The following is a 25840-nucleotide window of genomic DNA, read 5'->3' as shown; positions in this document are numbered from 1 at the left end:
AAATACTTGATCTTCACATTTAAAGGGAAATTGATCTTCAGAGATCAACAAGGAGGTTGTTAATTCAACAACATGAAAAGAATCCCTTGTGGAAAAGCACTAAAACTGCCATATTTCAAATCAGTTGGCACAGTGCTTGCTAAGTATTTGAAAAGTGATACTTTAGTGTAGAGTTACCTTCTATCAGAGAAATACAGCTCCGGAGGCAGTGTTGTCTTAATGTCAGGAGCAACGGACTGGGAGCGAGGAAATTCCGAGGTCTAATCCCAGCTCTGCTCCCGAATGGCAGTACTGCAGTAGAGAAGCCACTTAATTGCAGTTTCTCAATTTTCTATCAGTAAAAGGGGGATAATATTACTTACCTACTTCACATGTGTTCTGACAATAATTATTGTCTCATTGTTTTCCTGTATTCCCATCTGTCTCCATCTGTGGTCTGCTGTTTTATACATAGCTTGGAAGCTCTCTGGGGCAGGGACTGGCTTTTTGTTCTGTGTTTGTAAAGTGCTTGGTCTCTGACTGGGGCTTCTACATGCTCCAGTAATACAACTAAATAAATCATCATCATCATCCATGTTACATGTACTTTAAAGCACTGCAAACATGCTGAACATATTAACCACTAAAAGAAAAGGAGGACTTGTGGCACCTTAGAGACTAACCAATTTATTTGAGCATAAGCTTTCGTGAGCTACAGCTCACTTCATCGGATGCATACCTGATGAAGTGAGCTGTAGCTCACGAAAGCTTATGCTCAGATAAATTGGTTAGTCTCTAAGGTGCCACAAGGCCTCCTTTTCTTTTTGCGAATACAGACTAACACAGCTGCTACTCTGAAACCTAATATTAACCACTGTAAAAGGGCAACCCTGGGCCATGAGGACGCTATTTTAGCAAATCTTCATGATACACTGTGCCACCAGTTTGAGGCCTGGTTCAGCAAAGCATTTCATAGAGTCATAGAATCATAGAATATCAGGGTTGGAAGGGACCTCAGGAGGTCACCTAGTCTAACCCCCTGCTCAAAGCAGGACCGATCCCCAATTAAATCATCCCAGCCAGGGCTTTGTCAAGCCTGACCTTAAAAACTTCTAAGGAAGGAGATTCCACCACCTCCCTAGGTAACGCATTCCAGTGTTTCACCACCCTCCTAGTGAAAAAGTTTTTCCTAATATCCAACCTAAATCTCCCCCACTGCAACTTGAGACCATTACTCCTTGTTCTGTCATCTGCTACCACTGAGAACAGTCTAGAGCTATCCTCTTTGGAACCCCCTTTCAGGTAGTTGACAGCAGCTATCAAATCCCCCCTCATTCTTCTCTTCCGTAGACTAAACATCCCCAGTTCCCTCAGCCTCTCCTCATAACTCACGTGTTCCAGTCCCCTAATCATTTTTGTTGCCCTCCGCTGGACTCTTTCCAATTTTTCCACATCCTTCTTGTAGTGTGGGGCCCAAAACTGGACACAGTACTCCAGATGAGGCCTCACCAGTGTCGAATAGAGGGGAACGATCACATCCCTCGATCTGCTGGCAATGCCCCTACTTATACATCCCAAAATGCCATTGGCCTTCTTGGCAACAAGGGCACACTGTTGACTCATATCCAGCTTCTCATCCACTGTAACCCCTAGGTCCTTCTCTGAAGAACTGCTGCCTAGCCATTCGGTCCCTAGTCTGTAGCGGTGCATTGGATTCTTCCGTCCTAAGTGTAGGACTCTGCACTTGTCCTTGTTGAACCTCATCAGATTTCTTTTGGCTCAATCCTCCAATTTGTCTAGGTCCCTCTGTATCCTATCCCTACCGTCCAGCATATCAGACCTCTGCTCCCAGTTTAGTGTCATCTGCAAACTTGCTGAGGGTGCAATCCACACCATCCTCCAGATCATTTATGAAGATATTGAACAAAACCGGCCCCAGGACCGACCCTTGGGGCACTCCACTTGATACCAGCTGCCAACTAGACATGGAGCCATTGACCACTACCCGTTGAGCCCAACAATCTAGCCAGCTTTCTATCCACCTTATAGTCCATTCATCCAGCCCATACTTCTTTAACTTGCTGACAAGAATACTGTGGGAGACTGTGTCAAAAGCTTTGCTAAAGTCAAGGAACAACACGTCCACTGCTTTCCCTTCAGCCACAGAACCAGTTATCTCATCATAGAAGGCAATTAGATTAGTCAGGCATGGCTTGCCCTTGGTGAATCCATGCTGACTGTTCCTGATCACTTTCCTCTCCTCTAAGTGCTTCAGAATTGATTCCTTGAGGACCTGCTCCATGATTTTTCCAGGGACTGAGAAAAATTTAAGCATGTGCTTTACTCCATCCCTGTTCAGCAAAGCACCAAAGTGTGTGATTAGCTTGAAGCATATGCTTCAGTACCTTGCTGAATATGATTAGCTGCTGCATTGGAGGTTGAGTCCTAAATGGCCAGCGTGTTTGCAAAGAACTTCTGGACCGCTTACAGTTCATTTTGGGAGGGGCTGTCAGCTGTAGCTCCATTGGGGAAAGGCATGGGTTTGACATTGCCTGTGAGAAATACACATTAGCCATAAAGCGAAAAACAAACCGAAAGAAAATGTGAGGGAGGGAATCTTTTCTTTTTAATTAACCTCATTTAAACAATGTCACATGACCTTTAGGACCCTGAAGGAGCCTGAAACCTTGAGTACCTCTCATGTGATACTCTTGCAGCCTCTTAGCTGGTTTAAACTGACCCATCTTGGGGCTTTGGAGATTGATGCTGGGTTTTTGAGAACACCAATTAGAAAAAAAATCCTATATTCTAACCTGACCTCAGTTTTCAAGTTGGATCAAGACCAAACGCCAATCTCAAAACCAATTTCCATTTCCTTTTTAGAAATTGCAATTTTAAAAAACACACTTTCAGACCAGCCAGGAGGGCTTCGCTCAAAACAGGCAGCATGCTGCTAACTGTTGTGTGCTTAAAGGTCCTACTAGGTTTAAGGTCCTACTTAAGGTCCTGCTTGTGGTGTGTCCACGTGCACTCGAAAGAGCATATAGATGGGGCACATTTTATACACTGGAAAATAAAACATATCTCCAGAAAGCAATAGGAAGAGAAAAGCTACTGGGAGCTAGGATCACAAGTCCCATAGATGCTTTTCAAATCCCACCCGCTGGGGCTGATTTTTCATCAAGGGACTGACCAATTTTTAGGGCACAAAGGTTTTCCAGTAATTACAGAAAAAAATCCTCAGAATGTAACTTCATCCCAGTGAAAAATGCTGTCCACCATTTTACACTTCTACATGTATATAAAAGAGTGCTACTCCTGAAGGGTTTGAAATGTAAATCACTTAAGCACCACTGGAAAAAGGCAGCCACCTCTGGGGAGGAATGAGGACCATGTAATAGTAAACGGCAATGCTATACAGAGTCTAGGACGTGCAGAGAAGAAAACTGAATTCATCTAAACCCATAGGGGGCATTTAGGAAGACAAAATAAATTTACTTAATTGGAATTTGTTGAGGCTAACAGGTTTAATTAATACCTTACTCTTGCAAGAGGTACCATGGTATTAAACAGCCAGGACCCTGGTTTTACAGCTCATTTCAAAAGACAATGGAAAAACTCATATCTGGTAGTACTCCACAGACTTTGATACAGTTATACCAGGGATGAGTTTAGCCCAGTTCTCCCAACAGTGTTACGTCACATCCGCTGGACAGCACAGCGCTCCACCTACCACAATAAACATAGGAAACACTGATGAAGGGCTGACTGATAGGGAAGAGTATCACAATGAGAGGTACTCAAGGAAGTTTCCCACCCTTTCTGAAATGAATGCATGTTCTTCACTTCCATTAGTGCACCAATTACCCTGGGATTTAGGCACTACTTAGGTCACGGAGGTGTCATTGGTGAGGTATCCCTTAACATCTCACAAGCTACCTTGTAGGGAATACTGTAGTCATGCCACCTGGTTACAAAGGCAAATTTGTAAAGATTTTAAGGAAAACCACAGTATTTTCAATATTCAGTGTTGAGTTACAGCATTTGCTGGAACTGGTACTCATAGGGTGAAATCCTGGCTCCAGTGAAGTCAATGGGAGATTTGCCACTGACTTAATGGGTGAAATCCTGGCCCCATTTAAGTCCATGGCAAAACTCCCATTGACTTCACTGGGGTCAGGATTTCACCCTATGAGTTTTGCTTAGAGTTTCAGGTTTTCATGAATTATAAAACTAAGAGTGAAACTCAGGTCAAAGCACTAAATGTTGTTGGATTTCAGGATGAAAACCACTCACCCCTTAAACTTTCCCCGAAAAATTATATACCATCCCTGGGGCACTCAAAAAGTGTGTTTGGTTTCCATACCTCTATGTGACTCTTGTTCTAGTACATTTTTCACTGACTAATCCTCCACTCATGTCACACAGGTGGCTTTTTGTATATTCCGTATTCCACTGGTCTCAGATGACCAATATTAAACATTTTTCTTTGATAGCTATCTATCATATCTGATTTTAATGAAACATTCACAGAAACTTTGTGGCAGAGCAAGCCTTGAGAAAATCGATTTTTTCCCAGAGACTGTATGGGCATCTATGACATGGAGGCAGATCAGGCTTTAAGTAATAAAAGAGACTGTGGGTGAAATCCTGGCCCCACTGAAATAATTACCAGTGGAGTTTTGCCAGTGACTTCAGTAGAGCCAGAATGTCACCCAATATTTTTGGAAATTACAAAAGCCATGTGCAAAACAGCACACAATATAGATACAGGGCCAGATGCTCAGCTTGTATAAACTGGTGTGTGTAAATCAACGGTAATTGACAGTGACTGAGTATCTGGTCTTTATAGGGGTGGTTGTCTTGGTGTTTGACACATTCAAGCCGGGAGTGGATCACATGAACTAACCTTCTAACAACCTCTCAAAGCACTAATGAGATTAATAAAAACGTTAAAGTGACCACACTCAGAGAGTGAAAATGAAATACATATACATTCAGAAAAGGAACTGGGGGAAAAGATCTTTTACAGACTAATCAAACTTGCCGTTGCTGTCATGGATAGAGTGTTGAACTGAATCCAGCCCTGTGTGGGCAAGGAAGCTGGGAGCAGGCTGATAAAATATTTGTGCAATTTAGCACAGTTATTTACACCCTATTTGAACTGCTTCTAGATAGTCTTGTGAATGCTTAATCTTATTGTTATATAATTAATGAAATGGCAAGGAACTGCAGCATAATTATACATTTTGGAAAGACAATAGCTAAGTGCTCATAAATATTCACATGCACGTTTCAGGCTAGGGTTGAGAACTGGAGTGCTATCAAGGAAGAAAAATGCCAACACACGATGTAAAATGTTCAGCAATAATAATTCATTAATAAAATGAAGGGATGGGTAGAAATATGGAGCGAGAAGAGACAAGCTGTAAGATGAGGGGCGATGTGGGTGAGTGGAGGTTTATGGGTAGCCTAATAGTGTGGCACTTTCTACTACGGGGAGCAAAAATCGTAGATCTCTGATGAATTGTTGGGTTCTGATGCCGTTGTAGAAACATTTGCTTACACAAAACATTACATGCCAAGATGTGACCAGGCTAAACCGAAGGGCTAATCACATGCCAACTGCCTTTTGATGGTGGAAGTGAGTCAAGTGAATACCCAGGAGGAACAATTATCTGTTTTTCCCCTACAAGCAGTTGTATTAGAAACCAACAAACCACATTTAGGCCCTGATCCAGAACTTATTACAATTGATGGAAAGATGCCCATTCACTTCAATGTGCTGTGGATCAGGCTTCTAATGAATTTCAGGGAAATCTTGCTGTCTGTAAAACTCATTCTTCAATCCCCTTCATGAGACTGATCTGAGTGAGGAGTAAATTAAGATTGCAGGACTGGCCCCGGGTGTAAAAGATCTATTACGGAATTTTAACTGAATTAGGTTCCCAAAACACGGCTTAGCAGCAAAGCACTGTATGAAAGAAAATTTAAATTGAATTATTATATAATATGTATTTATAAGGCATAATAAGGCACACACAATATAATAGATAGTTATCAGTTAAGAACATAAGAGATGCCATACTGCTTGTATATAAATTCTATGTAATTTTCTCATTTTTTTCCCATTCCTTGCGGGGTGAGGGGGTGGGCGGTGGGTTTACCATGAACACAACACACAACACTATCCCTCTTATACAAATCTCCACAGTACAATGAAATAATTAAGCGTTATCAGTCAATCTCAGTGAAAAATAACCCTCGCTAACACATGCCTGATGCTGCCTTTAGCCTTGGACATGCTTTTTTCCTTGTGGGGCAAGGATTGATTTTTACCTTGAGACAGTCATTATATTGTTATTACTGTTTATTTGGTGCTGCAAATGTACAAGGTGCTTTATAATCAGAGGGCCAGAAGCTGAAAAATTCTGATTTGCATCCAAATTTTGAGCACAGCAAAATTGGGAAATGCTTGGCTCTGGAGTTTTAGGTCAGGCCCATCTCTACGCAGAACAGATCAGGTTTGTCAGACCAGGGACAGGATCACTGCTGAGGGAGATTACCATTAGAAGATGAGAGATGAAGCAGAACAACAGGGATACATATGTGCGGTACAGCAGTGATCCTTCACCAAACAGACCGACTTCAAGGAGTTTATGAAGGAGGAAGTAGAGGGAACTTGAAGTATATTAACTGAGCTGTTGTTCCAACCACAAAGAGTGGGAAGAAGCGTCCTAATTAGAGCTGGAATATAAGAAATCACTGGATCCAAACACACCTCAGCGTTGGGGGTGTTCACAGAATCTGAAGCCCTACCTGGATCTCAATACCAGGGTAGGCCCATGGCTTTTATGGGGCGGATTCACCCTTGTGGGTCTATCCCTAGTAGTAACAACATGGCTGAGGGGCTGAGTCTCCTCCCAGGTGATTAAATATGGATTTTGTTGCTAAATTGAGTGAAGTTTTATTTGAAGCAATTCGGCCAAGGCCATAAGTAAGGGTTGGATTGCAACTTAGCCATTTGCCTTCTGTACAGGCAGGGCAGCTCACAGCTGCATCCCTCCAGGAGCAAACCAATGAGTGAGCTGTGGCTTTGAGAGTCATAATTCTCCCCTGGTCACCCTTTGCTCTGGGGGAGGAGTAAATTACTTCATCTCTTTTTATATAGTAGGTCACTACCCCCATGTGACTGGTCTGTTGATCTGGCCAGCGAATGGGGCAGAAGTGAAGTCTCATCCTACTCCCCATGCCTCTCCGCACCTGCTCACAGAGGGGAGTAACAGGGTAAGTGCCCTCTACTATCTGCCCCACGGCGGGAGTCACAGTCTGGGGAGGGCTCAGTAAGGGAATAAAGTGGAGGCCTTTCTCTGCCTTACTGCCCTGCAAAGCTGAGTTAGGACTGTGAGATTCCAGCACAAAGTTAGCATCAGAGCTGGGAACAGATTTTGGAGGTCCCTGCTCTCCAGCATCAGGCTCAGTCCATGAGACCACACTGCCTCTCTACAGACTGGCATATACATAGGCAGGTTTCCAGGAATGGTTCCATCAGAGCATTCCCTAGGAACGCCTAACCTCTCTTTAACAGCGGGGTACGGTTCCTTCCTTTCTGTTTTGTTTTAATATTTTCTTTCTGCAGCATTAACACCAGCGGCAGATAAAAGAAATCACAACATGGTAGCATCAGCGAGCTTCTTTAGAGAGCCTTATGCTCTGGCTGATAAACTCACATTGTATTTTACCTCAACACATGTGCCACAGATGGGAATCTCCTTCACTTATGAAAAGATCTTTTCTACCAGGGACGATGTGAGGGGGTTAGATTGCACCAGATAGGTGTAAGAGCTCACTGGTGGGGCTATGAAGCCACAGTGAACTCCGGGAGGGATTGTGTCTACCGCCTGAAGCTTCCTGCAGGATAGGGGTAATGCTCTGGTTGCATTTCCTTCGGCAGCTCTGTCAGGGCAGCTGTCTGCCAGTGAGGTCATCTCTGTGTCAAGCACACCCAGTGAATGTATGTTTTTTTTCTTTCTAATAGCAATGAAGCAGTCTAACTATTTCATTGCTGGGCCATTATTACACTTCTCAGGTAGCTGAAGTCACCTGCAGTTGACCTACTTCCTCATAACACATTCTTGGTACATCTTCTTCCCCCAGAAGTATCCTGCCTGTTATGTCCTGCAGCCTAATAAAAATGCACACACATAGATACACACATACAAAAAACCATTTTATCTGATGGATGTTTACGCAGAAGAATGGCAGACCTTCATTAGTTTACTATTGGCCTTTGGCATTCTGGTTGGCTGAGTGCACAGAAGTATTGGGGCAAAATCATCCTTTCTGGAACTCCATTAAAATCAATTGTGCTACAGGAAGAAATGAAATTGGCCTTTTCTGTGTTTCAGCTCATCAGAGGCCATCTTAACCATTAAAATACATTTTTAATAAGTGGATTTATAGCTGACCAAAGTGTTCTTTTTTAAAAGGGTTATTGTGAACAAGGCTCAGATACCAAGCACGCTCATTGATTTGCAGATTCAATTTGGAATGACAATCTTACTGTCTTAATCACGTTTTACTATCTTAATCTTTAATCTTACTATAAAGCTGAATGGGCAAGTGTCATGAAGCTCTATGCTGCCTGCATGATGATATGTAGGAAGGCCAGGAGATAGATCCCAGAAGCTTTCTTGTGGAGTTAACTTAGTTAACTTGCAACAATCCTTGTTGAAAACAGAAGCAAAGTCCCAGATTCTACTGGTTAGTGCGAAGGGTGAGACTAAAATGGTCTCTGTTGTCCCTAGCACAGAAGAAAAGGCATAACTCTAGAGCAGGGGTGGACAACCGGCAGCTCCAGAGCTGCATGCGGCTCTTCAGAAGTTAATATGTATCTCCTTGCATAGGTGCCGGCTCCGTGGGTGTTCTGGGGAAAAAACAGCGGGTGCTCAGCAGCCACTGGCAACCCTATCAGCACCCCCCCATCCCCCAGCGCCTCCTGGCCACCAGCAGCCCTGCCCCCTCCCTGTGCCTCCCGCCTGCCGCAATCAGCTGTTTTGCGGTGTGCAGGAGGCACTGGGGGGAGAGGGGAGGAGCGAGGATGTGGCATGCTCGGGGGCGGAATGGGGCAGGAAAAGGCGGTGTGGAGGTGGGGCGGGAAGAGGTGGGGTGGGGGTGGGGACTTGGGGGAAGGGGTGGAGTGGGGGCAGGGCCTGGGCAGAACTGGTGGTTGAGCACCCCCCAGCACATTGGAAAGTCAGCACCTGTGTCTCCTTGAATCTTTGCACAGGCATACGATGACTAGCTGCTATGGAAATTTTTATCAAACTTTTTCTTACACCATCTACCAATGGAAGGTGAGTGCAACTGGAAAAGAAAATACACAGATGAAAATCGAGGCTTCCAACAGGAGTGGGAGAATAAGTACTTTTTCATTGAACGTCATGGTAAGGCTATGTGTCTTCTTTGTCAGACAAGTATCTCTGAGTTCAAATCTTCAAACTTGCAGCATCATTTCGCTTCGACCCATGCACATATGGGTCAAGAATTCCTACAAGGTTCTGAACTCCACACTTTAAAACTGAAAACTCTGAAAAAACAAAAAGATGTAGAAGCCCAGTTCTACACCAGATTTGCCCACGGATCGCAGACTAACGTTAACCTCCTATTATATGGCCTGGCACATAGCTCTACGCTGAAGGCGAGTTTATAAAAACATGCCCCATTGATGTGATTTCAGTCCTGCTACCAGAGATGGAGAATCTACAGAAGAAAATTTCTGGCCTGCAGCTTTCACGCCACACAGTAGAACGCGGAATCTCTGACCTGAACAGTGACATTGAATTGCAACTGCACTTGCAACTTCAGCAGAGTGAGTATTTGAGCATCATTTTGGATGTACAGGATAAACCTCAATTATCAGTATTTGTCTGCACTACATTGGACGACTAAGTCGTAAGGGAAGAACTCCTTGATATCGTGTCACTAAAGGACAGAACTGGTGGACGAGATCTAAAGGAGTCATTGATGTTGGTAATTGCGAAAAACAACTTGCCTTTACAGAAGCTCACTGCCATTGCAATGGATGGGGCTCCGTCCATGTGGGGATCTGTGAATGGATTAGTAGGGTTTTGTAAGTCTGACAAGAGTTTTCCTGAATTCTGGACATTTCGCTGTATTATTCATCAGGAGCAACTGGTATCTAAGAATCTCAAATTTGATCATGTCATGAAACCTGTCTTGTACATTGTGGATTTTATTTGCTCAAATGCACTCAATCACAGACAATTTCAAAATCTAATTGAAGAACTGGATGAAGACGACTCCCCTGCCAATTTGCCATTTTGCTGTGCAGTTCGATGGCTCTCTAGATGTAAAGTTATTTCCCATTTTTTCAAGCTCCTGGAACCAGTAAAATTATTTATGGAGGAAAAGCACAGAATATACCCCAAACTTACAGATCCTGGGTGGGTTCTAGATTTTGCATTTCTTGCAGACATGCAGCTGTATTTGGATAAAGGAAATGTGGACTTACAAGGAACATTCTGGTTGCTGTCTGATCTAGTGCAAAGCATATTTGTGTTCATGAACAAACTACAGTTGTTTCACAGAGAAATGCTTGCGGGAGAGCTGACACACTTTCCTGCAATGTCACAACTTCAAGCCAGATCAAAAGAAGATGCAGCAGAACCCCTAAAACAGAGCATAACTAGATATGCGAGTGTGATTAAAGATCTGAAGGACAGTTTTGAGGAAAGATTCCAAGATTTGCCGCGGAAAAGACCTCAAATCAGATTTCTGATTGACCCTTTTAGTACTGAAGCCGAATCTCTGAAGCCCCCTTTAGTCACTGATGAAGCAACATTTCAGATGGAAACAATAGAACTTTTGGAAGATGACAGATTCAAATCTGTTCAGAAGACAGAGGGGACCCTTACTTTCTGGAAATCTGTACCAAAGGATAAATACCCCAACATCAGAGGTGCAGCCCAAAACTTAATCTCGATGTTTGCCTCAACCTATCTTTGTGAGTCTGTTTTCTCGACACTCAAACATGTGAAATCCAAGCACTGGTCTGTTTTTTACAGACAGCAACTTAAGAGAACTATTGCATGTGAGCACAATTGAACACAAACCAGACTTCAAGGGAATTGTTGAGAGCAAGGATTGCCAGAAGTCCCACTAAGTAAAAGGGTAAGTTTTTATTGTTATCTTTAACTATACACTATAAATGTATAAAATATACATTATCAAATTATATAATCATAGAACCAGAAGATTAGGGTTGGAAGAGACCTCAGGAGGTCATCTTGTCCAACCCCCTGCTCAAAGCAGGACCAACCCCAACTAAATCATCCCATCCAGGGCTTTAAAAACCTCTAAGGATGGAGATTCCACACCTCCTTGGTAACCCATTCCAGTGCTTCACCACCCTCCTAGTGAAATAGTGTTTCCTAATATCCAACCTAGACCTCCCTCACTGCAACCTGAGACCATTGCTTCTTGTTCTGTCATCTGCCACCACTGAGAACAGCCGAGGTCCATCCTCTTTGGAACCCCCCTTCAGGTAGTTGAAGGCTGCTATCAAATCCCCCCTCCCACTCTTCTCTTCTGCAGTCTAAATAAGCCCAGTTCCCACAGCCTCAGTGGAGACTGTAGTTTTTATGAGGAGTTAGCGAGGTAAGTCAGCACTACCCCCTCACCTGGGGTTGACCTCAGCAACTTTACCTCACAGTACAACCACTGTACTCCATTACATTGTTACAGTGGGATAGCTAATATGCATCAGTTATCCCACATGCTTTTTGACAATTAAGGCATAGCCCAAGAGTGTGGATAAGAAAACCTCCAGGTTAATATCATAGATGAGGAAATAGTTAGCAATAAGAGCTCAATCAAAATTTGCTTGGTTATTCCTGTATTATTTCTTTGTATTGGTTTTTACACTAGTTGTATTGCTGTGAATGGGTACATTTCTAAGCCTGTTATAAACCACATTTTTCTATTTTTGTACCTTTATATATATATAGCCCAGTAAGAGCATTAGACTGTAAATAAATACTCCATTTTTATCTATTTTCCCTACTCAGTGGTGACTGCTTTATTGGGAATGGCCATAGTAATAAAGGCCCTAAGATAAAGCATGTAAGCCCATATGTAATCTTAAGCATATGAGTAGTTCCATGAATTTCAGTGAAACTATTCACATTCTTAAAGTTTCTCACAGGTTTACGTGGTTACCTAAATCAGGACCATAGTGAAGTAGTGCATGAGGGGACAGAGTATTAGATGGTTGTTTTTCAAGTACACTACTCATTATTCAAAGAATGATCCAGGGAGCTAATCATCTAATAAAAGCATCAACCCAATGTCAATCTGTGGCCAGGCCTCTATGGCCACATTTAGACCAGTCCACACAACTGTCATAGATTCAGCTGTAAAAGGCCTGAAGATGAGCCCAAGTTGTAAAGTTTGGATATGAATATGGGTCCAAATTTCTGCAGGCTTTGAGTTTTCAGATTTGGGGGATCTTTAAAAACCCTACTGGCCTAGCAATACGGACTATCAAATCTTCATAAGACAGAAGTTGACAGGTGTGCCAAATACCAGTAAAGTGCAAATGCGTGTGAATGGGTAATTCCTTAAGTCTTATGTATTCAAGAGCCAATTATGCACCATCCTAGTGGGTTGTTTTGCATGTACCTGACTCACATGCAGAACCATGGTCATTGTGAGCACAAGTCCAGTCATGCATTTGCTTGATCATGCCTATCCTAATGACCAATAACATTGCTTTATTTTTATTGCTTTGCTTTATTGCTTCCTTGTATCTTCCATCTGTCTGTCTGTATCCATCTTTTGTCTCTTGTTTTATACTTAGAGTGCAAGGTCCTTAGGACGGGGACCTCTTTTTGTTCTGTGTTTGGTCCCTGTCCAAACGACAATGGATTCTGGTCCATGACTGAGGCTTATAGGCATCACAGTAATGCATATAACAAATAATAATACATGTATCTGGCATATAGAGTAGACCTCCATACTCCAGTTTTCAAACTGTAACCCAGAATGGAATAGTTTAAAATCTTTATAGAAGAAACTATTTAAAATCTTACTATAAATGAGCCAACTGCCAAGTCTATGCCGTACTTAATAACTTATTAAAAGTGTTCTATTCATGTAAATTCCTTTGTTCTGTGACATAAGACAAGTCTAATTGTGTTTTAAAGATTAAAGAAACTATTGGTTTTTGTAAACAAATCCCTCGGTGCTACTATAAATTACGTCACGCAGTAATCTTGACATGATAGATTTTGAGATACTTCCGTGCAACAATGCCACTGTAATCAAAGTGGGAACCGTGAGATTGACGACACGTTGATGAATTGAGCATGTAATACGTTCTACTGCATATCACTGCTTAATTACTGCTTCAGTGTGTCTGGAATAAGAAAAAAAGGCAAAAGCTAAAATTATGCAAGGTTATCAGTTAAAAACACTGTAAATCAAGAATGGATATTAAACTGACCTCAACTAATTATAAGGATTGCTTTGAAATGATATCTTCCCTTTAGTGTTTGTCAGGTTTATTTACTCTGAATCATTATACGGTGCTCAGAAGTCTGTTGGAATTTCATGGCTGTACAGGTATAGACAGACTTGAGGTCCTTTTGCAAGGTTCAATTAATTTTAGGTCTGTATTGTTTCAATAGAAGAAAATTTACTAATATTTACAGTGTATTTTTAATTGCGAAAAGCAGCCTGAATTACACCTACGAGCAGAACAAAATGATTCATGCAGTACAAATAATTTAGCTTTTGAATTTAGCCTCTTTTCCTGGTCTTGGTTATTCCTTGAATTTATACAAGGATCATTATTTCGTCTATTTTGTGATTGGTCAGATAATAGTCATGGATGAGTATGCAAGCATTTTTGGCAAGGATGTATGCACACGTGCATTTAAAAATTTGGTTTTCAGGACCATTTGTGCTTGTGAAACTTGATCTCATGAATGTTTGCTGAAAATAAATGCAAATGGGGCACAGGCATGACCAAAGCCAATTCATTTATAAATTTGAGCATATATTAGTGGAAAGCTTTTTGCAGAGTAAGCCCAGCTCTTCATGCTCATAGATGTGTGTCATCAGAGACCTTCCAAAGCTGCACAGCTAATGAATATGTTACCACTGAGTGCAACTACACTTACTAATAGTCTATGAGATTGTTTTTTACATTTAGCTTAATAATAGTCATGCTTGTATTTCTACAGCTCTTTAATATGGCACAAATTTACATCCAACAAGGCTGGAGTAGCTGAGCCTTATTTCCAAACAAATACTATAAGGATAACTAGAGGTACATAAATAAGAAAGGTTATTACGAAGGAAGTTACTGGGCTTGATCCTGCAGCTCTCAGACAGTAAAAATTTCCGTTGATTGATAAGCTTTAATAGGGACCATGAGGAAGAGGAAAAGATGGGACGAGAAGAGAGGGGTTGGATTGCGTCTCTGGACATTTGAAGGCTTATTTGAACTGACTCGCCTTTTGGAGATGTGTTCTTCATTAAAGTACACTGGCCTTCTTAACAGTCATGAGTTTATGGGTGAGGCTGGGATAGAGGGCAACACCCCTTGGGCTGCTTTGCGATGTCAGTCAGCTAATAAGGAGCTCCCCAAAATCCAGTTGTCTGCAACAGTCTCATGGACTGTCTGTCTGGGGCGCAGGGTAATTAATAAAAGAGCCAAACCAGGCCAGCTGGAAAGAGTTCTCTTCTTGTTTAATAAAGTTGTGGCCACTTGGTCAAAATTCCAGTTGTCTATATCTGTCCCGAACTGCCTCTGCCATTCACAACATACTGCACCACACGATGTAGTCATGTGCACAGAAGCAAGATGGCCCTCCAGAAGAGGCAAACATTTTGAAATTATATGTAAAGGGGGGGGATCTTCATTGATATAACTGTGACAGCAAAACAAAGATCTGATGCTTCATTTCTGATGGAGACAGATTCCAGCTGTCTGCCTCTTTTTAGATCTTCCCCACAAATCCCTTTGCACCAGCCCAGTTTATCTGCCATTACAGTTGTAGGATTGATTTTCTGCCCAGTACCACTTACAGTATTTGACTCCTCATTCAATCAATTGATTGCTATGAGTGATTTTTCATTTCACTTGCTCCAGGCTTTTCTGCAATACCTATATATTCCATCCCATTCATTAATTCAATGCCTTCAATGATTTCTAAGTCATGGGTGGAAGACCAGTGTTTTCTTCCAGATGACAGTGAACAAGAATAATTAAATGCCCAAATATTTCTGCATGACTCGATATTGCATCTGATTGGAAAACTGCCAAGATCCAAATTCTGACATTTCCCTTTGAACACTTAGACACTGCTTTTCATTTTGTGACATAACCTTATCATGGACTTGATGAGGGTGAGTAGCATAAATGTCCTTGACAGTGAAGGTAATCTTTGGAATTTTGTAATTTAACTTACAATAAAGTTAGAATGTGATAATTTATTATGAGTACGTTTTGTTGGACTCACTTATTTATATTCTCATTTAAATTATTAATACAGGAGTTTTAATAAATTGTTTATATTCACAAAAAGACTATAATTTGCAGGGAAATCTGTTCAGGTGCTAGATGCCACAGATAGACTACCTGAATAAAAAAATAACTGATTGTTTCTAAAGTTTATCTGACCTTTGTCCAAGTTGTTTGAGATGTTTACATGATGGAAAAAAAACGGTTGTATAGCACTGGTTAGGTATGCAGCACGCAGACTTTACTAGGTGAGAAAAAAGCAAACAGACAAACCAACCAACCCCCAATCCTATACTGGCTTGGAGACCAAGAAACATGGAAACAGGATTATCCAATCTTTGACTCCTATGAATAAGTGAAACACACGATTCATTAGAGATGTTAAAATATGGTTTTAATTCTTACCATCTTTCAAGTTTCTTGAGCAATTCTATTTCAATTTCTAGTTGCCAGACTATAACTCAGCTCTCATTCAGTAAAGGACTATGCTAATTTTTAAGTAAAACTTTTTACAATTCTTGAGTAGCGGAGAGCTGGGAGATTTTAATTCTGAGATCCAGCGAATGCTGTCAACATTTTAGCTTGCCATAAACATGCTTTCAAGGTTCAGCTTTCTTTAAAATAGTAAAAAAATATATGCTGGGCCAAATTGTGCCTGATCTATATGGGGTTTATTATTTATTGTTTGATTTAGATTTAACATAATAAAAAGATGACTCTACAAAGTTCTAACTGCTTGTGATGGGTGCCATTGTTGAGCATCCCGTCTTGGCTGGCTGCGCTCATTTTTCCTCCTTATCCCCCAGTCTGTCCTGACTTCCAGACCTGAAAAGACAGACACCACACCTCAAATGCCACCAGATGCATTTTTCTCAGACTGTCTTTTTATTGTCCAATGGCAAAAACTGAGCACACTCTACTACTTCGAGTAGGCCTTTACCGACTCTTCATTCCAAAAGTTCCCCTTTCATGCAGGGCTTCTGCCATCACCAGTCTAGGAGGACCTCTCAATCTCTAGATTGCCTCTCATAGTGAACCCCTCTTTAGTTCCTCCTAACTATATCTAGTTGCTTCTGACCACAGTTTGACCCTAAACCCAGGGCCCCCTTCAGGAATCTAAAAGCTTCCTGCAGTCATCTTCCCCAGCACCTCCTGGGTTCTTGTGCAAGCTTTCCACTAGAGGCAACCTGCACTCTCTGTTCTCAGAGATTGCCCTCCCTTACCGATTTCCCACCCTCCCTATTGCTCCCTTTTTGAACTCATAGATCATAGATATTAAGGTCAGAAGGGACCATTATGATCATCTAGTCTGACCTCCTGCACAATGCAGGCCACAGAATCTCACCCACCCACTCCTGCAATAAACCTCTCACCTATCTCTGAGCTATTGAAGTCCTCAAATCATGGTTTAAAGACTTCAAGGTGCAGAGAATCCTTCAGCAAGTGATCCGTGCCCCATGCTACAGAGGAAGGCGAAAAATCTCCAGGGCCTCTTCCAATCTGCCCCAGAGGAAAATTCCTTCCCGACCCCAAATATGGCGATCAGCTGAACCCTGAGCATGTGGGCAAGATTCACCAGCCAGATACCCAGGAAAGAATTCTCTGTAGTAACTCAGATCCCACCCCATCTGACATCTCCCCCGCCCGCCCCTCCCCACATACATAATACATACTGTGGCAAATTGCCGGTACGATCATGATGGGTCCCGCCCTTCCTCTTCTTGGGGGGGGGGCAGGGGGCAGGGCACAGTTTCCTGCCCCTGAACTAGGGTATCTACTGTCCCACTAGTAACCCAGAGAAGGGTAGTGAAGAAGGAGGGACCCGTGCCAGACCTCTACTTCAGGTCCCAGCCCAGTGGCCCTAGGGATAGTGGTAAACCACTTGAACTAGTGCTTCCTTTCCCTGGGCTACTTCCTCTCCTGCTCTTCAGCTTGTGGGGCTTCCTGCCCTCTCTCTCTGCACAAGCCGGGTATCTCTTTACCTAGGGTCTTGGTCTTCTAGCCAGCCACGGCACTTCTCCAAACTCTCCTCTGCTCCAACTCCTTCCCCGGCTGATTGAAGCAGAGGGTTTTTATCAGGTGACTAGCTTCAGGTTCTCTAATTTGCTTCAGTTGCTTTTAATTAATCTGTAAAAACCTTTCTTCCCTCTACGGGGAATAAGGCTTCTGCTCATCCTGGGACTAACATATCTCTCGTCTATCACTCTCCTGCTGAACTTCTGGCCATGCTGTATCACAACACACACACACCCATTAGTTTCCAGTTCATTACACAGTGTATCTGGTGTAAAAAGCATTTTTTCTTGGCGACATAAATTTCAGCATTTTCCATAATACACACACAAATTCAGCTCCACAAAAGAGTGTGCTTTAGGAGCCACATAGCAACTGTTTGATTGAAGTTATTGAATACTATTTAAATATGTGACATCTGGGGTCTCAGTGTGCATGTGTGTGTGTGTGTGTGTGTAACCCAAGAAGTGTAAATAGCACACAGAGTAAAGTCACACATTACCTCAAGAGCCCAAAGATATGTATATATAGATAGATAGATATATATACTTGAGTTTTGCTCTAGGGCTTTATTGTCACCAGAAACCTTTGACAGAAATGTCACCTTATCACCTGCAGTTGCTGTAGTTAATGTATTTCTGAGAATAAACTTAGACCTTGACCCCAATCATTGGCTGCACTGGGGCTGCTTTCCACCCCATGGAAGCCTGGGAAAGTGCAAAAGTGGTTTACACAACCATTGTGTTAACTGCACCATTCTGTCCCATCCTTGGTTGTGCTGTGAGCTCCTTGGACATGGCTGGAGATGAGGGCCCTTGCTTTCTAGATTTCTAGTTTTAAGGCCACCAGGGAACATTAGATCATCTAGTTGGACCTCCCTTATAACACAGGGCATAGAATTTGACCGAGCTACCCCTTTATCAAGCCCAGTAACTTATATTTGACAAGCATATCGGCCAGTTATCTCTGAAATTTGTATATCTCTCGGCTAAAATTTGCAAGAGGTCTGGAGCTTCTTGCAGCATCCTGAGACTGGCTCCAGCCCCGTTCAAAATCATGAGAGTTGCAATTGAAATGCATCTGGCTCTGAAGTGAAATACTATAACCATTTAACAGCCCAGATTTTTGGATTGGAAGCGTAGAATACTACCCTGTTACTGAAACTATAGGAGAATTGATATAAGAAGTGGCCAAATCTCAAAAGCGAACACATCTGCTCTTGAGAAAAGAGCTATGGGATCATTAAAGTTTTCATCAGTGTGTCTGATAATTCTGTTCTTCACTACAGTTTCAACCAATTTGCATGGTACTGAAGTCAGGTTTACTGGCCTGTAATTGCCGGGATTGTCTCTGGAGCCTTTTCAATAAAATGGTGTCACATTCACTATCCACCAATCATCTGGTACAGAGGCTGATTTAAGCAATAGCTTACACACCACAGTAAGTAGTGCTGCCTTTTCATATTTGAGTGCCTTCAGAACTATTCTTGGTTGAATACCATCTGGTCCCGGTGACTTACTGTTTAATTAATCAGTTTGTTCCAAAATCTCCTCTACTGACACCTCAGTCTGGGACAGTTCCTCAGATGTGTCACCTTAAAAGAATGTCTCGGATGTGGGAATCTCCCTCACATCCTCTACAGTTAAGACCACTGCAAAGAATTCATTTAGCTTCTCCACAATGGCCCTGTCTCCCTTGAGAGCTCCTTTGGCACCTCGATTGTGCAGCAGCTCCACCCGTTTTTGGAAGACTTCCTGCTTCTGATGTATTTTTAAAAAAAATGCTGTTCGTTTTTGTGTCTTTTGCTAGTTGCTCTTCAAATTCTTTTTTTGGGCTGCTAAACCCTGGTTACTCCAATGTACATTATATTCATCTCTTGTGCATAGAGAATTCCCCATTAAGATTAATTGGTTTTATGGTCACGTACTGGAGAATATGCCCTTCTAGTTCTATTTAAAATAATCTATAGTTTGAAGCATTAGTTAAAATATGCATAATTCTACTTCTGTCAGGGGTACTCTCTTTAGAATTTTACTTTCAGAAAAAATGTTGAAAGATAATTGTTTCTCTTCTTTCTGCTAAGATTTCATATTCAACCATTTTATTTCTGGTTTCTGTTTAAATTGAAAATACTATAGCATTACATGCAAAGAGAAATCAATCTCAGAGGGGAAAAAAGCAGGCCCAAATATAGATTAAAAAGCTGCCTCTCCAGCGATTATGAAATTTGAAGCACCTGGCTCTGCATGTAAGATTAATGACAGGTATGTGTGTGATGATGAGTTGAGCTTAAATCAGAGGAAAAATTTTACGTTAAGTAATTGCTGTTCAGAATGTTGAAACCTTAATGTCACCTACTCATGCAATATAGATACATATTGCTTTCTTATGATCTCAAATACTGTACAATGAAAAGAACAACAAAGAAAAATAATAAATACATTTATAATCAACCCAGATCACTTTATGACAAATGGTAATTTCTCTCTCTTGGGATTCTTTTTTGGTTTTTACCTTTTGAATACTTTGGTTTTATTAATTTCCTATTGAGACAAAACAAAAATAGAGGAAAAGGTAGAAATAGCAGTGGTGGTAAAAGGCCTGGTTCCTGTAGACACTTAAGCATGTGACTTCAATGGGACTTCTTCTGGGCTTAACGTTAGGCACGTACTTAGGGAGGTAGCTGAATCAAGGTCACAACAACCATTTAGCTACTATGTGGATTGAGGTGCTCCAGTTGTGGGCAACGAATGTTAAAAGCCCTGATCCTGCACTTGGATGCTCACAGATAGACCCTTATTGTTCTGCTGAAATACAAGGATCCAGTTGTGTGGTTCCAGGTGCAAGGGCTAGCCAAAACGTGCTTCCGTCTGTCTTCTCCATGCTTTTATTGGTCCTGAGCTCAAATAATAATGGTTTATATTCTAGCAAAGGAGATATGAATATGCAAATTAGGTGCAACCTTTGAACTCCTGGCAGATTGCTAATGTAGCCCCCACTATTGCAAGTTTGGGGCATTCTCGGCATTTCTTTAGAACCTCCCATCCAAGGAGCTCAAAGCAAGCTGCATACGTGAAGGACTGCTGTGTCTTTAAAAAGCAACGCCTTGCAGGAAGAAGAGTTTCAAAGACAAAGCATCCTGAGGGCTAGTCCCTGGAAGACTGTAGACCACACAAACAGCTAGAAGGCTTCCAGAAATGCTGGGAGAAGACCTGCTGTTTAGTGGCTCCTATCCTCTTCTTTTGGAGGAGTAGCATGAAGTCTGCCCATGTCAACTGCACTACACGAGCAGATGTAGAAAGGGATCAGTGTCATGTTCACATCCCCTTTGTCGGGCTATCCTAATAAAAATAGCACTACCATACTCATCTCTATGTTTACACAATGATACTGCAAGGTTTGGGGCCATTAAACTGTAGATAATCCAGTGGGTTTTTTAAAAAATGTATTTTATTAGGATAGACCACTGCAAGCAACAACTTGTTCAGATCAGTCTCCTGTTCAGATCAGAATAACTGGTGTCCCCTAAGGAGAGGCATAAGGATGGGACAGCACTTTGCACAAGCTTCTTGATTCCCATGCCACAATTTGGATCTAATTAATTGAGCCTCCAACCCTCCTCTGATATAAACAATGCCATCTCCCTTTTTTTGGGTGGGGAAACTGAGGCTCTGACAGATTACTTGACTAGGATCGTGAAGCAACTCAATGTCAGTGCTCGTAATGTGACACTGTTCTCCTGCCTACCAGTCTGGTGCATAAGCCACAACGCTACACTTCCTCTCCTAAACGTACTCTACTGTGTACACTTTAACAGACTCTGAAAGACATCACATATTTGCATAAAACTAAGACAAAAATTAATAGATTAGAAAAAATATTAATCCATTATTTTTTACTAAGTCAGAAGTCACAATTTATTGTAAATTTAGAAGTTTTTTTCCCCAAAGACAATTTGGCTTTATGTCAATGATATGTAAATGAAAAAGTGTGAACAGAGGTGGGTACAGTACTATGGCAATGAAAATAATTACAGGAAGTTAGCATTGTATTTCTTTGTAGAAAAAACAGGAGTATTAGGAACAGGTAGTTAGCAAAGCAATAGCAAATCTTTTTTGTGTGTTTGTGTGTGTGTTTTAAGATGTTATATTTTCTTATTTTCAAATGCATTCACTCTTCTTTTCTTTGATGCTAGAGCCTATAAACTCATGTCTCAGGGCTTTATCACCTCCAGTGTCAGGAAGCAATTTTCTATCTATGCACAATGCTGTAGAGGTAGTTGAGAGCCCAGTTCCACAACCTTTATTCATACTGATTGGGATCTCACACAGCAAGCAGCACACATGTGGAAGAATTGGGTTCTTATTTTTTTACCTTCCCTTGAAGTTTCAGATATTGGCCGCTCTTCTAGGCAATGGTTGATTAATCCTGTATTCTTATAACAGGTCAAAGATCATATTTCATAACAAGATGCTACTAAAATGTATATTTTTGGGGCCAAATTATAACTGGCTTATATCAGGTGCACTGGATCTGGGAGTCCTTGGTAGTTTGGCTTCCTCTGCTCCCCCAAGCAGGGATGGGGGGCAGGGGAATTGGCACTGCCAGTAGACCTCAATTAAAGCTGGGTAACATTTTTTGGCCGAAACTGTTTTTTCACCGACAAATGCAGGTTTGGGTTGAGTGAAACATTTTATTAATTTGTGCTGGGTTCACCAAATTGTTTCAGCCAAAACCAAACATTTAAAAAAAAAATCGATGTGTTTTGTTTTGACATTTCCAAAATGAAATGTTTTGATTTTTCAATTCAAAATGACATTTCATTTCAAATTTTACTTCATTTAAAAAGGTAAAAAACTTGCAAACAAAATGATTGTTTTTTGGCTTGTTCAGTTCCCAAAATGATTTTTTATTTTATTTTTCAGTTTGGTCAGCGAATGTGCACAGCTCTACACTCAATATCTGAGGGAAGTTGTATCTGAGTGGGGTGGGGCATGTGATCATAAACAGATGCACTCCAGATAGCAGCTAGAGGGTTCCACTGTAGAAAGCACACGATAAACCTTCAAAGGCTCTCACATATGTGGTGATGGGATCCATATAAGTGGATGAATAGATCGAGAGGGAAGCTATAGCAGGGACCTTACATAAGTGAATTCCATTCCTCCATTGTGCTTTGAAGAATTATGCCTGCTCCTACCTTTTGCAAGATGAATGCCTCCAGCCATCACTGTCCATACAGTGCACCTCCTTTCACACCTCCCCATATATCTCCCCAGTAGAAACCTTAATTTACTCTTATATATTTATCATTTCCAAATCACACAGTAATATGGAATTCTAGACACTAAAAGGAAATGTCATAAACTTTACCCTATGGAACTAAACATTATTCCATATTTATTGATTTTTAAGAAAATTAAGTATTGTAATATAATTTAAAAAATCTACTGACCTAAAGGAGAGTTACAAATATGTACTTACTGTTGCTAGATAAGGAAAAACCTCCTTCCAAACTAAATGAGAGACAGAGAAAGAGAGGGAGGAAAGTCATATCTTCTATTACTTCCAAATGTAACAAATTTGAGAAAATGAATAGTAAAGGTGTCATTCCTTTCTTTCTTTTTCCATTATAAATTTTAACTTAAAAAAGCACATAACACCACTTATTTACGTGCCCAAATATAGATTTTAACCGCTCAATTTTAGACATGAATGTTTGAAAATATTGTCTTAAATATTGTCTTAAACTAACCATGCCTGGTGATCAATAACTGTACAACTCAGTGAAGCTGGATGGCTGGAAAAAGGACTGATATGTTTTTCTGACACTGTTTTTGATCTTCTTCTCCAAGCACTGCAAGATACATACAAAAGGAATACTTCTTTGCTGCGCTATCTCCCCATGCAGCATCTTATGGAGAAAATGATGGTTAATTCTCCCAGAGGTGAGTTTTTACAGCATCTTGGAAGAGCTTGCTAACTTTCACTGAAGTGAATGGGTATGTAAAATCAGGTCTACAAAGACAATGAAGCTATGGTTTTAATATCCCTAAGGCATTATCTATGACGATCTGTCAGCCTAGCGTGCTGCATTATGTTTTTGTTCTGCAAGGATAGAATAACAAATGGGACTATCAAAATACAGTAGATACATCTTCTGTCATATTTAAGAAAATTATGTTTGTAGGAAATTATCCATACTGTGTGTAGAAGAAAGTCTCTATATATTGGAATAAGCTCTAAAATGAGATTTTTATACAGTGGCGTCCGAAATCTGCATTCATATTTGCATGAACTTTTGCATCTGCAATTGTTACAAATGCACTTGCAAATCAGGGATTTGAGTAAGGAACTGTATTTTATGTACCTTCCAGTGATCACCAATATGCAAAGATAAAATTAAACATTGAAATGTATATAGATGTTGAGCCTGTCTTCATGAAAATCCAGCCACCAAGTTACTTTTCACTCACCATTCAGGGCAGACAGATGGCCATTTCCTGAGTAGCTGATTGAGCTGCAAATTTGAAAAATGAATGCATATAGATCAGTGATTTTCAACTTGTGGTCTGTGGACCTCTGGGGGCCCACAGACCATGTCTTAAGGGTCCTCAAAAGGTTGTCATTACTATAGAACATGGGATCTGCAGACTACATCTAAGATTTCCAAAGGGGTCTGCACCACCATTCAAAATTTTTTTAAGGGTCCACACGTGAAAAAAGGTTGAAAACCACTGGTATAAATAGAGGGATGTCAGGTTCTTATAACATTTACAGTGATGATATTGAAGTACAACTAACCTTCCATTTGCATGGTGGTATTATTTTGTATTCCTGCAGGCTATTGGGAGAAACTCCCATTGACTCCAAAAGGGGCAGGGTATCATTCATTGTGTGAAGCAGGGCATATTATGGCTGCCACAACTGACATTTGGAGGAGTGCCACTGAGCGGCCTTTTGAGGAACTCCAAGATGTTAAGTGAGTAGAGAGTTGAAGGCAATTCTGTGAGGACTTTTCAAATTCTCCTTCAGCAACCACCCAACAAATAAACTATCCCCACTTGCAACTCACAAAACAACAAATTGGGGTAATTTGTTGTAAGACTAGAACCCGTAACTGAATTTGTGGCCTAATTTCCTTTATAGTTATATGTGAAGGTATAGAATGGTCTTGCTATCTAAGCATATAATCCATCCCTAAACATCTCTTGTGACTGCAGAGCATAATCACAATATAAAGACATTAGCGAATAGGACTGAGTGACTAAAGGTTCCCCCCCCCCCCAAATTTGTTGTTGAAATGAAAACTCAAAAAATATTATTTACTGCCCATTTGAAAATGAATTTTTGGGGGTGGGGTTTCATTTCAAATAGTCTGTTTTCCAACTTTTTTTTTATTTTTTAAATTAGCTAAATGTCAATTTGAAATGCTGCTTTGAATTGAAAAGATGAAATGAAATGTTTCTTCTCTCTCTCTCTCTCTCTCAAAAAAAAAAAAAAAGTTTTCAACCACAACTTTTCACCGAATTTGACAAATAGTTTTCAGGCCCAGAAAATGCTTTTTTCAATGAAAAAACAACAACTATTAATTGAAAAAATATCACCCATCTCTATTAATAAACATTTTGGTGCAGGAACAATATTAACCTCTGGGTTTGTGCGGCACCGACCCTGACTAAGGCCTCCAGGCACTATCATAATGTCAGTAAATAATAATAAAGAGGAATGTGTGAATTAGCAGTCCTCCATCCAGTGATTCTATGAACCTTATGTATTAGAGTGCTGGAAGCTTCTGATGAGGCAATGATGTGCAGCTGGCTTTCTCAAAAGAAAAAAAAACCGTCTCCAATGATAAACCACAAGAAGGAATCTGGAGTGATTCCAACTGCACATACAAGGAGGAGTCCTTGTGGCACTTTAGAGACTAACAAATTTATTTGGGCATAAGCTTTTGTGGGCTACAACCCATTTCATCAGATGCAAATGTTATCAGAACCTCAAGATACAGGCTGTCTTAATATACACAGCTAATTTCTAACTAATACTTGGGGATCAGTATAAACATTTAATGTAGGTAATCTTTTTATACATCAGTTACATTTATTCTTAATATTTATGCTCTTTCTAGTAATAGAGTAAACCTTTGTACCTACACATTTTGTTGCAGAATAGTAACTGAAATTCTTTTAAAACATACGGTTCAGAAAGTTCTGCAATATCTGTAACGTCATCCAGTTACACTCTGAATCTTATCGGTCAGTACAGTTCATGACTTCATTTTCGATGTTTTTTGGA

At 40.9% G+C, this 25840-nt stretch overlaps 1 protein-coding gene across 2 annotated transcripts in view; it reads right to left on the bottom strand.

Annotated features, from left to right (window-relative positions):
• Positions 1 to 25840, bottom strand: part of TAFA1 (TAFA chemokine like family member 1) — a 350487-nt gene that overhangs the window by 16971 nt on the left and 307676 nt on the right. The gene's annotated exons all lie outside the window — the stretch shown is intronic.

Source organism: Lepidochelys kempii, chromosome 7 (assembly GCF_965140265.1).
Source record: "Lepidochelys kempii isolate rLepKem1 chromosome 7, rLepKem1.hap2, whole genome shotgun sequence".
Taxonomy (NCBI): Eukaryota; Metazoa; Chordata; order Testudines; family Cheloniidae; genus Lepidochelys; species Lepidochelys kempii.
This window is presented reverse-complemented; position numbering and strand designations above follow the sequence as displayed.